General features: G+C 48.3%; 1 long non-coding RNA gene across 1 annotated transcript; it reads right to left on the reverse strand.

The window, feature by feature from the left end:
• Positions 1 to 469: 469 nt before the first annotated feature.
• LOC140608197 (uncharacterized) lies at positions 470 to 11,202 on the reverse strand. Its single transcript, XR_012010207.1, has 2 exons — positions 9,747 to 11,202; positions 470 to 794 (listed from the first exon to the last, which is right to left on the reverse strand). It is a non-coding gene; the product is annotated as an uncharacterized lncRNA (long non-coding RNA).
• Between the last annotated feature and the right edge of the window lie 740 nt (positions 11,203 to 11,942).

The following is an 11,942-nucleotide window of genomic DNA, read 5'->3' on the forward strand; positions in this document are numbered from 1 at the left end:
CAGCGACCATTCTATTTTCTTCTGTCTCTATGAATTTCCCTATCCTAGTTATCTCATATGAGCAGAATCATACAATATTTGTCCTTTTGTGACTGGCTTATTTCACTTAGAATAATGACTTCAAGATTCACCCATTTGTAGCATGTGCCAGAATGTCCTTCCTTCTAATCTTCCACCGTATGCATATTCCACATTTTGTTTGTCCATTCATCCACGGAGCGACAGTTGGATCATTTCCACTTTTTGGCTATTGTGAAAAATGCTGTTATGAACGTCGGTGCACGACTATCAGTTTGAATCTCTGCTTTCAATTCTTTTGAGTATATACCCAGAAATGGAATTGATGGATCATATGGTATTTCTATATTTAATTTTTTGAGGAGCCTCTCTACGGCTACCAACAGTGGCCGCAGCATTTTACATTCCTACCAACACTGCACAAGGGTTCCAATATCACCACATCCTCATCAACATTTATTTTCTGTTTTATTTTGGTTTTTATCACTGGGATGCCTAGAGTTGGCAGCCAGTTGATCAGCATTCAAAAATCATTTTTTTGAGCAGGTGTTCATGCCTATCCAATGTCTTAAAGGGTAGGTTCACTGCAGTAATGACCCCAAAATCTTGGTGGCTTTAATGCAATAGACGTCTTCATTGTTCACATGACACCCAGCGAATGTCAGCAGCAAGTGCTGCTCCACACAGTCACTCAGGCACCCAGGCTCCTCCAAGCTAGTGTTTCTGCATCTCGGGAGAGCTCCGGAGTCTACACTGGATCCTCTATGATCACCCTGCTGTTGAAGAAAAGAGAGTGTATAGCAAAGACACCCCAAATCTTCTTTTTTTTTTTAAGTCAACTCTCCCTCCAACATGGAGCTCAAACTCACAACCCTGAAATCAAGAGTCCCGTGCTCTACCAAAAAGACACCCAACTCTTAACCGCCTATCTGGGGGTGACACGCATTATTGCCCCTCAATTGCCACTAGTCATGTGACCCCACTTAGATACAAAGGGACTAGGAAATGTAGCCAAGGAAGAAGAGAACGTGAATTTTATTGAAAAGTTACCCAGTCTTTGCCACATCTAATAATCTGAGGTTGAGGAAAATCTTAGGTTTGAGAAGAATATTTTAAAATACAGATTCCCTTCATTGTCTGCAAATTATTCTTAAGACTGCAAATTATTTACTGGTTGTAATGCTTACATTTCATATAGGAAGTACACGGCTTTCCCAAAGAAGACATCCTCCTAGGTACTTGGCATGATCATTTTGTTAGTTTGGCTCTTGAACTATGCAAGTCCCATAGGTAAACAAAAACTCTCTTTTTGAAAAAGCAGTTCATTCGGGGATGTACTAGAACATACGTGAGGGTATCTCAAGTGCATCGAAATGATGCGGATTAATTTCCCCAGCTGGAGAAGTAGGATGAAGCAAATGCATTTAAGACCTAATCATTCTTTCCCCAGTTGCATATTTTGTATCAATTTCGAGTGAGGTGGCCAGCTACAACGTGCCTATCACGGGACTCTAAAGTCAGAGGAGGTTCTCTCCTGCAAAATAATCAAGGCGGGAGAAGGTAAGACAAATGCACGTATGAGGAACTAAGCAAAATGAGCTGAATTAGAGCTTTTCAGCACACGCTCTGAAAAACATAAACACAGAGCGACTGCAGACAGGCAATAAATTGTCCTGAGTCCCACAGCGAAGTGATGAGACAGGTGACCTGGAAAATGGGGTTGGCGGGACTGTCTGGGGTTGATGGGTTCGCTGCCCGAATGCTCAGGTAATAGGATGCCTTTCAGCTCCCTTCTGCTATTTTAGTCCAGATTTGTGTTTCCCTGCTGCCTCAAAAATTAGAAGAGAGTCTGTCCCTGAAGCCCGCTCCCCTGGCACCCCCCTACATGCGGATGCAATCCTCGAGAGCTCTGCAGCACAATCTGCAGTTCGCGTCCCCCTCGTGTCATCAGCGCACAACCTCAGAAAGTACTTCCCAAGAGACGGATCCGAAAACAAAGCAAAACGTCAGGACCCGGACAGGAGGCTGGGGACAAAAAGGCCTGACTGTTTAACAAGCGCAAGGAAGCAAGGCTACGAGACTCAAGAAATAGATGTGAAAGTGAGTCCATGTCTACACCGGGGTCTTCATGGGAAAACCGAAACAAGCAACCATTCCTAAACCACAGAGAGGGGAGGAGGCATGATGAGGTCGGTCCAAGGGGAAGTGATGATGTTGGGGGGGCGGGGATCTGCATGAAGTTTGGAAGCTGCCAGAAAACCAGTGAAGCAAATCGTTTGGGGAGGCAGCTCCAGGACAACTTGCTGGGGCGGTGACCACGCTAAGGATGAAGGACGGGCTTAGGAGTACAAGAGAGATGATTGCAGCGTGTCAAAAATCTCCCACACGAAAAGTCATGCTTTGGGCAGCCTTCTCCAAACCTCCACCCGTGTAATCCTACTAAATTGCTTCCTGCCAGGGGCAGCTCCAGCCTAATCCAGCCTGGAGCTTCCACACGTATAGGTTTGTGAGCTGTCAATGTCAGTATTCTGCCATCTGGTAGGGCCAGACCGGGGGTGGGGGGGTGGGGGGGTGGGGGGGTGGAGAAAATACTATTTATTATAGGTATCGAGTTTAAAATTAAACTAGTTGATTACATAACAAGTTTGAGATACTGTTTGCGTTAAGGCTTGAGGTTTCACTTAAAAATCGTACCAGAAAAAAAAAAGAAAAAATCGTACCAGGCTGTTAGGTCTGAGACATCTTATGAAATAAAAACAAGGAGGCCTTTGGCGGCTCTCTGATGTGCTCCTATTGAACCCGCTATGGGTCTGTAACACTGAATCCCATTTACAAACTTAAGCCGATCCTTCTAACATTTAAACTTCATTAATAAAAATAGTGCATTCAAGGTCTTTTTAAGGCCTCCACACGCCTGAGTGGGCAGTCTCACAACCAGAAGAAGTAAGACTTCCTTCAAGCACTTAGGTACTTGGGAAAATCTCATAAATCAAAATTCTCAGTTCTTGTAAATAGTATAAAACCGTTTACAGGCTAAGCCTTTTTTCCTATGCTTTTCTTTCTTTCTTTCTTTTTTTTTTTTTTTGCTTCAATGACAAGCCTGAAATCAATTGCACATCTCAGAGTGAACGCATGAGACTGATCTGTCAGCGTCTCTAACCTACTAAATTCTCTAAGACATGACACACATTTTTGCTATCAAGTGCTCACGAAATGTGTGTCTCCTTAACACACACGCATTAGCCCTACGCGTTTGTCATACTTCATCATCTCCATCTTCGATTCTTCTTACTTAGGAGTTTCCTATCTGAGGCGAGTCGAGGTTATTGCCTTGACAGTGACCACAATAGGATCATTATCTCAGGCAGCCTGAGATTGCTTATTGATCAGAGATCTGAGGCCAGCATGCAGGCCTGGGCGATGAGTAAATCCGAAGGGATTCTCTCTGAGTCACTGAAGGACAGACCGGGCCTTCTGGAGATAATCTCTATGACAATAAAGAATCCCGAATCCCGTACCCTTCAGATAGGGTGAGTTGCTCCTGGTTTAAGGTTGTGCTTTATGTAATTCTTTCATCCTGGGATCTCAAGCTTTCAACGCTTTATCCGGGCTAAGCTATTTATTTTGTACCTCACTGAATTTTAGATTCTTTTATTATCCTTCATGTCTGCAGACCACCATGCTTCCTGGATTTTCAGTAAAATCCAGCTGGATTTTGCATTCCTCTCACGCCTTGTCCATGCTGTGTCTTGACAACTCCCAGCTCTTCTAGAGACAAGAGGGAACGCAGAAAAGGGTGTGGGCTCGTATGTGGATTTTGTCACCAATGCTGGACAGGTTGACTCAGTTTACAGGCATCAGGGGGAATGTTTCTACCTCCCCCTGAGAGTCCCATTCCAGTTTCCTTCTGTTCCGTGATACCAATTCCGCAGCAGCGCAGCACACACGCAATGTGCAACATGTCCGATTTTACTAGGAGAAAATCGGATTTGGGGACACAAGCTGTAAATGACCTGCCCACTCCCAGCCCCATGCAACACCTTGCAGCCTGACTCAGCTCTGAGCATTCACCACGCCGTAGGCTGAACGGTGGCCCCTGAAGATGTCCATGTCCTGGTCCCTGGGACTTGTGAATATGTTGCCTTATATGGAAAGACAGACTGGCCAGATATGATGACATCAAGGGTCTTGACATGGAGACATTATCCTAGATTCTCCAGATGGGCCCAAGGTAAGTACAAGGAGTCCCTCTAACAAGGAGGCAGAGGTGAAGAGTCAGAAGAGAAATGATGATGGAAGCAAGAGTCTGGAGTGCTTTGAGGATGGGGCCACAAGCCAATGAATGCAGGCGGCCTCTACAAGCTGAAAAGGGCCAGGAAATGGGTTCTCCCTCAAAGCCTCCAAAGCAAGCCAGCCTTCATGGCATCCTGCCTTTAGCCCAGTGAAGCTGATTGTAGACCTCCGACCCCCAGAACTGGAAGAGAATAGATTTGTGCTGTTTTCAGCCAATACACATGTGATCATTTGTTACAGCAACAAATTAGGTGCCTGATAGGACAGATCTGGTCCAGATAGCTGTGGGTACGGTCATGCCATCTGATTCCCCCTCAGATCTTGCCCTTGACCATCATACTGTCTTTCCCGGCTCTGTTGCCTCATGTGGGCTCAGTGGAGTCACTGCCCATTTGCTCTTATATGTATTCCTCCTGCCTTTTCCAGACTCCCATCACCCAGTCCCCAGTGAGGTCCAGCCTGTGGGCGGAGTAGGAGCCTGGAGGGCAGGAGGGATGGAGAAGCCAGTGTATGTCTTAGCCTCTCTGTGCCACGGATTCTGTACCTCTAGGAGTCACTGGGTCTCCTCTGCAATTCCTACTCCCGCCGGTCCTACCCTCTGCGGGCCAGAAACCCCCTCCCCAAGTACCACCTCCTCCTTTCGTCCCTCCAGCCAGGGGTGAGGTAGTGCTTTCTGTGTTGGCCTGTCTCCGTGGTGCCTCGACTCCCCTTGCTCGCTTTTTTCTTCTCAACACCATGTGTCTGATCTTTCATATTAAAATTCCACTATGAGAAACCTGAAGTCATTTCTGAATTGCTGCCATGGTGGTACTGCTTTCCTCCATGTCCTTCATCACTGCAGTAGGGGGAGGGAATGATTCTGATTCTCGAGTCTACCTCAGAACCTGGAAAGTCCCACATCTCTCATTTCTCTCAGCCTCCTGGAATCCTGCCCCCAGAAACATCCTCTGACTCTGGCCCAGGATTTCCCAAGCCCTGCCTTTTCCCGAGGCTGTGCCCTTGAGTACTTTCTCATTTCACACCACATTAATTTACCTTTTGTGTAGTGGTCACCAGCTCTGGCTCCCTTAAGCCAAAGGCATTTATTTGTTGGGAGGACATGAGGGCTCAGAGGATCCACAGGAGGCTGGAGGCATGAAACCATTAAAACCCACAGGAACCAAGGGAACCCAGAAGATGGGATACAGTAAGAACCACAGCCGCACTACTGGTCAACCAACAATAATGGCCCAGTGCTCCAGTTCTTTAAGCTCTTGCCAGTATTCCAGCTCCTGACGCAGTGAGTCCGATTGGTTAAGCCCCAATCATGTGCCACCCCGCAGGGGCAAGGATGGATTCCTTTCAGTTTCCTTAGAGAAAAGCACACGCTCCCTGTGCCATCAGGACGACACACGTCGGGGAAGGACAAGTTCCTCCTATGAAACCGGAATGCTACAAAAGGGCTCGATGGTGGATGGCCAAAAGCAACAACGGACCATTTTCTACCTGTTATTGTGTGTTTCAGAATCTACAACGGATCCTTTTGATATTAAAATTCTCACAACCCCACATTTCTATGGTATCTCACAAACCCCCCACTCTCCTTGGCCTACCTTTTAATCCACATCTTTTGAAAGGGCATTAATCTTAGGCTGAATCATTGATGACTTGGGTTTTTTTTTTTTAATGTTTTTAAGCAGGTTCCATGCCCCCCACGAGGGTTTGAATGGATGACAGATTTGAGTTTGGTTTTTCTTTTCCCACTATTTTTAAAATTAATTTCACAATCGGCAAAACATTTAATGAATGGGAAGTGTAAAGACCCATCCTATTACCATCCCCTGTAGAGCAAGTCCAAGTGAGACATTGCTTGTCCAGGCACTGAATAGGCTCCCCAGTTTAGTACATTGGGTTTCCCATGGACATCTGGGATAAATAACAGTGTTTTTTTCTTCTTAACCTTCTGGTTTAGCAGTCGGCAAAACAACAGTGTGTTCTCCACAAAAATGTTCTTAAGATGCATGACATTTCTCCAGTGAGACGCACATACCATACAACAACCGTCAGATACTTATAAAGCGAGTTCTTATTCACTATGGCTCCAGCGACCATCAGGAAAGGCCCCTGGCTCTTCTGTCCCGGCCAAACCTCCTTCCCAGGAGCCCTCCTCGAGGTCCATCCGCACCATGCCTGCTGTGCCAGCCGAGATCCCATTGTTGCACATGGCACCCATCAGTGATTCGGTGTTTGGACCAAAGTTAACATTCGGTAAACAAGCCTGCTGCCTAATTCCCCTTGAATCACTTTTCCTGTTGCACAACCATTCAGTAAATGAAACGCAGTCCACACAGATGAGTGGTGAAATCAGGGGCATCTGTCTAGAGCAGCATCAGCCTGCAGAATAGGAGGGGGACCCTTGCTTCGTTTGCCTTATGCTACAGGCCTGCAGAGGCTGGCCCTCCCCGGGGCTCCTCTCCCCTCCTCCCGGAGACAGACACTTACCCCCGCCCCGCTCCCGCTGGCTGCCTGCGATCTATTACGTGATGCTGACTCGGAACTACCTGTGCTGAGTCACCAGGTCAGACTGCGCTTGTCTAGAACAGAGAAAGCCTTAAAAATGTAAAAGTCACCGAAGGAAGAGGAAGCGGTTGATAACTTTCCTTCCAGAATTCTGAGCTACATCACTTACTTGTCTTCTGTGTTATTTTCGGAGGTGATTTCATCCCTTTGGTGTTGGTCTCTGGTTACTTATCTTCAACATGTTTCATAAAGAAGATGAATAAGATCAGCCCCTCTCTGCTGTGCCTTAGTGTTCTTCCTTGAGATCACAACACAGCATTCACATACCTAATACCACGGGACCATTAAAATATATAAAAACAGACAACCGTACTCTCCGCCTCACACAAGTTCGACAAGTACTTGTTGACAAACTGCCGAAGCCCATCCAGAAAGAGAAGAAATGTCAGTTGCATGAAGATTCCTCTTTATAATCAAACATGAGAGCTTTCGTTCGTTCATTCATTACATTTACCAGGTCCCTACTACAACCGAGCACCAGGCGAGGTACAGGGGGAGCAGTCGTAAGCAAAGCCAGACATCGCCCCGGCTCTCGTGGACCACAGATAGTAATCAAAGAGTTGCACAGATAATCCAAACTACAATGATGGCCAGGGTCGGGAAGAAATGCAAAATGCTGTATGGACGGGAATGATCCACTAGACGGGTCAGGAAGGTCTTCTCTGAAGAAACAGTGCTTGAGCTGAGGTCTGAAAGATGAGTGGAAGGGACTAAGCTGGGAAGAGCATCCCAGGCTAAGGGAACGGCTTTGAGGCAGGAGGGAGTATTGGGGGCAAATCCAAAGAACCAGACAGAGCGGGACAGGAGCCACACTAAGGAGTCTGTCTTCTTATAAGAACTATGGGAAGTCGCTGTTAAGGTAAACCCTGGAACCAGAAGAGCAACCCCAGACTTGAGGACGGGGAAAATGAAACCTGTGGGCGCCAATCAGTGCTGCTCACAAGCTTTTTGAAGCATCAAAATGAGTATAAGAACAGCATGGACAGGGACACCTGGGTGGCTCAGCAGTGGAGTGTCTGTCTTCGGCTCAAGGTGTGACCCCGGGGTTCTGGGATCGAGTCCCACATCAGGCTCCCCACAGGGAGCCTGCTTCTCCCTCTGCCTGTGTCTCTGCCTCTCTCTCTGTGTCTCTCATGAATAAATAAATAAAATATTTTTTAAAAAAGGGAAAAAAACCCAGCATGGACAAAAGCTACCTCCCAGGTCATCATGGGTCTCAAGGTGTCAATTGTGGCCGGCAGCTTGTGAGAGTGGCCAGTCCTTTAAATGTGAAAGGCCTGAAGCATGGGGTTTCCAGTAGTTATTTGCCCACCCATGGTAAGGCAATGATTCTTCGCACTCAGCCACCCTCATCTCACAGGCCTAAAATCCCAGTTTGGAGTGATGCAATTCTTGCTGGACTGTGTTTAAGAATTTTCTGTGTCTTTTTTTTTTTTTTTTTTTCAGAACCTGGGAAATTTCTGTTTATGTCTGTTTAGGGGCTTTCCAGTGGCAAAGGCCTGGTTCTTGTTGACCACAGGGTTTCGAAAGAGGATTAGTAATATGGAGATTTTTGTTCTGAAATTTCATTCAGGGTGTGGAACAGTCACAGGGGGCCCTCAGTCGGGGACAGTGGAGGAGGTGGGAGGTGATGGAGGCTTGGGCCAGCCTGGAGATAAGGGGAGATAAAGTGAACAGGGTCACAGGATACTTAGGAGATAAATGTCAACAAGGCCCAGTAGTTGATGCAGGGATGAGATTCTAGGTTTATGAGTCACACAACTAGCTGGGCTCCCAAACTCATTAAAAACTCATAATAGGAGGACTTTGTGTTTCTGGTTCTGCATGTAAGAGCTTGGGAGTCATCCCTCAGTGCTAACAACAAGTACTAAGCTGAACAGACGGAGAAATCAGCAGCTCTCCTTGGATCCCTAGAGAAAGGGGAAGACATGGGGCAAACTGCGACCCTTAAGATCGAAGAAACAGAAAACAGAATACAGATTCATGAGCAGGGTAGGATGCCAGGGTAGGAAAAGCTGGACCCCCATCAGTGACAATTCTGAGAGTTAAAAATGCCAGGGGGGCCCAGTCCTGAGCAATCTCCTCCCTACATCAATCACCACGGGCCTGCAAAGAGTGTGAGATTTACCACCAAGAGCTCAACCAGGTTCCCAAGTGTTAGAGGGAGAGAAAAAAAAAATCCCTTCGTATTTTGGGCAGCAGGAGGGGAGAAGGAACCATTTTGAATGACGGCTCCTCTTGAGTAGGCCTGCCTTCCTGGGGAACCGGTTACCTGGAGCCCCTGCCCTGCTGGGGTCTATTAGCAGAGCCCAAGTGACTGGAGGAAAGCAAACAACTGACTCCAGGTCACTCTGGCCATCCTGTCCCACGTAAGAAGGGAGGAAAAAAAAAAGAAAGAAAGAAAGAAAAGAAACCCTGAGAAATGCTGGGAAAGCTCATGGTCCAGAGGCATAGGCTCACGGAGGGACTGAGACCTAACCACAGGCTCTAGAATGCTTGCCCTGGCCCGGGCCTCGCGACCACCTTCCTAAAGACCTATTTACAGCAGTTTCTTCTACTCTGTCCATCGTGTTTTCATAAACCTGTCATTCTTACCTTTCCAGGAATATCTAGAAATAGTTTTGATGTTGCTAAAATATGTTGCTTGAAGATGCTAATGATTTTTCCCCCTAGGGATCTAAAGGTAATCTACCAGGAGAAAAGGGATGGAACTCACTGCTGCAAATACCAACTTATGCAGTATGTGAGCGGCACAATAAACCTGAATTTAGGAGAGCTTTGCAAAGACAGGCACAGCCCAGAAGAGCTATGGACATTTGGTACCTTGATGTTCGTGCAAAGAACCAAAAAGGAACGCTAGAGAGAGAGAGAACTACCGTCACGGAAAGGGGGCGCGCCTCCGACGGGCTTCTCAGGGGACTGGCCGTGGCTGGAGAAGTCATCCGTGAGCTGCAAAAGCCCCTGCGAGTGCCTCGGCCTGAGACAGGGAAGGCGAAAAGGGGACCAGATTGAATATGTACATCATCAGGAAGGAAGACTTTGCAAAAGGACACGTTCTGCTCCCTGTTTGCGGGGCCCGTGGTGGTCCTGCCCCGTGAGAAAGCATGTGGGGACCGGGTGGGGACCGGATGGGGACCGTGTGGCGAAGCAGGCTGGCAGAGAAGCTGGGCCCATGAGCAAGGACACGGCTCCGACGGAAGGCACAGGGAGATGCTATTTTCCATCCGATGCTAGTAAGGCTGCAGAACAACGTGCATCCGGAAGCTCGGCAGGTCAACACGGGAGAGGTGCTAAGATGGAAAGAACTTTCCAGTGTTCACCCTTGGTCAATTAAGAAGTTCCTTCTCGGAGGCCAAGCAAGGCCAAGAAGCTAGGAGAGGTTGTAGCAGGAAAGCAGGCGTTGGAGGCAAGGCCCTGTGGGACCCCGGCCCTCCTCCGGGCACGGCTGACTCCGTCCTGGCTCCGCAGGAACTTGCCAGGTCCCTCCAGCACCCCCGGCGGTCATGCCCAACTTTGGTGATGCAGAATCCACTGCAAACGGGATTCAAGACACAGGCCACGGTGTCGTGGGTGGCCCGGCAAGCTTTTGATCTCCTTCCCGAGGCCGCCGGCCGAGGTCCACGGGGCACTGGACCCCTGGGCACAGCCAGCTGGAACTTTCCTAATAAGCCCGGAGTCCACGAGGTGATGCTGGAGCCAAGGGGAGCAGAAGCCAGGAAGGCCGCGGACGCACAGAGCCCAGGACGGGCCGCTGAGCAGGTCCCGGTCCAAGGCCCAGGCGTTCGTCAGCCCTGCCCCTGCCTCTGGCAGTAGAAACATCCAGAAAAGCAAGAGCTGGTGCCAGCTCTGATCCTGCAGAGCTGGTGCCAGCTCTGATCCTGCAGGTGTCCCCAGCCCCCTCACTCCCGCGAAAACCAATCAGCGTCCAACTATTCGTATCCAGTCCGTGTGTTCTGATCCTGAACAGTGACCAGGAGCGACAACCGGGCTTTTCGTTCCAGAATGACGTTGCCCCATTCAGCCTTCATCCGTCCGGCACGTCTGCATATCCCCTTACAGGTGACGGATAATCAAAACGGTGACACATCTGTTTGCGTGTTCCTGTGTGCAGGTGGCTGTCCACACCTGAGAGGGAACAGGGGAACTCATGCTCTGAGAAGCCAAACGGCGGGGCCCCTTTTCCGTTTAGAGACCAGCGCTACGAGCCTGTGGGTGGACAGGGTTTGACACCTGGCGTGGTGGTGCTAGGTCTCGCACTCCAGCAACGCCTGGCCGGAGGGCAGCTGCAGGTGTGTCCTGCACTCGGGGCAGCCAACCATGCCCTCAGGAAAAAAAAAAAAAAAATATATATATATATATGGTGTTTATATTTACATAAATATGAATATTTATATCATGTTATTATATAATGTATATGTATTAATTTATGTAAATATATATGATGGTTTTTTTCCCTAATGCCAGTATCAAAATAAGAAATTGTATCACATTAAAGCTATAGCTGGGGTGGTGCTCAAAAATACAGATCAGTGGACGTTGACAGATGGAAGCAAGAGGATGGATGACAAACCAGGAGGCGCAAGGACCCTGGCCACCTGGAATGATAGATTATATCCACCAAGCTGATGGTGAGTAAGGACACGTATCAAGAATCTCCCCTGTACCCAGAAACGGAGTCTGCAGGAACGGGTTGGAGGCCAGGTGGGTCGGCAGCAACACAGGGGGAAAGTTTTAGGGTCTTAGCTTATTGTAATCGATATGATGTGACCACATGAGAATTAATGAGTGTCAGGCTCCGTTTACAACCTACAGTGACATCTGATACAAGAGGGGCAAGCGTCCTGCGCTAGTGAAACCACGACACAACCTGAGCCCTGGACCCGTTTCTCAGGAAGCACCTGTGTTGGGACACCTGGGAGGCTCAGCGGTTGAGCACCTGCCCCTGGCTCAGAGCGTGATCCTGGGATCCTGGGATCTAGTGCCGCATCGGGCTCCCTGCCTGGAGCCTGCTGCTCCCTCTGCCTACGTCTCTGCCTTTCTCTCTGTGTCTTTCAGGAATAAACAAATAAAAT

Source organism: Canis lupus, chromosome 17 (assembly GCF_048164855.1).
Source record: "Canis lupus baileyi chromosome 17, mCanLup2.hap1, whole genome shotgun sequence".
NCBI lineage: Eukaryota > Metazoa > Chordata > Mammalia > Carnivora > Canidae > Canis > Canis lupus.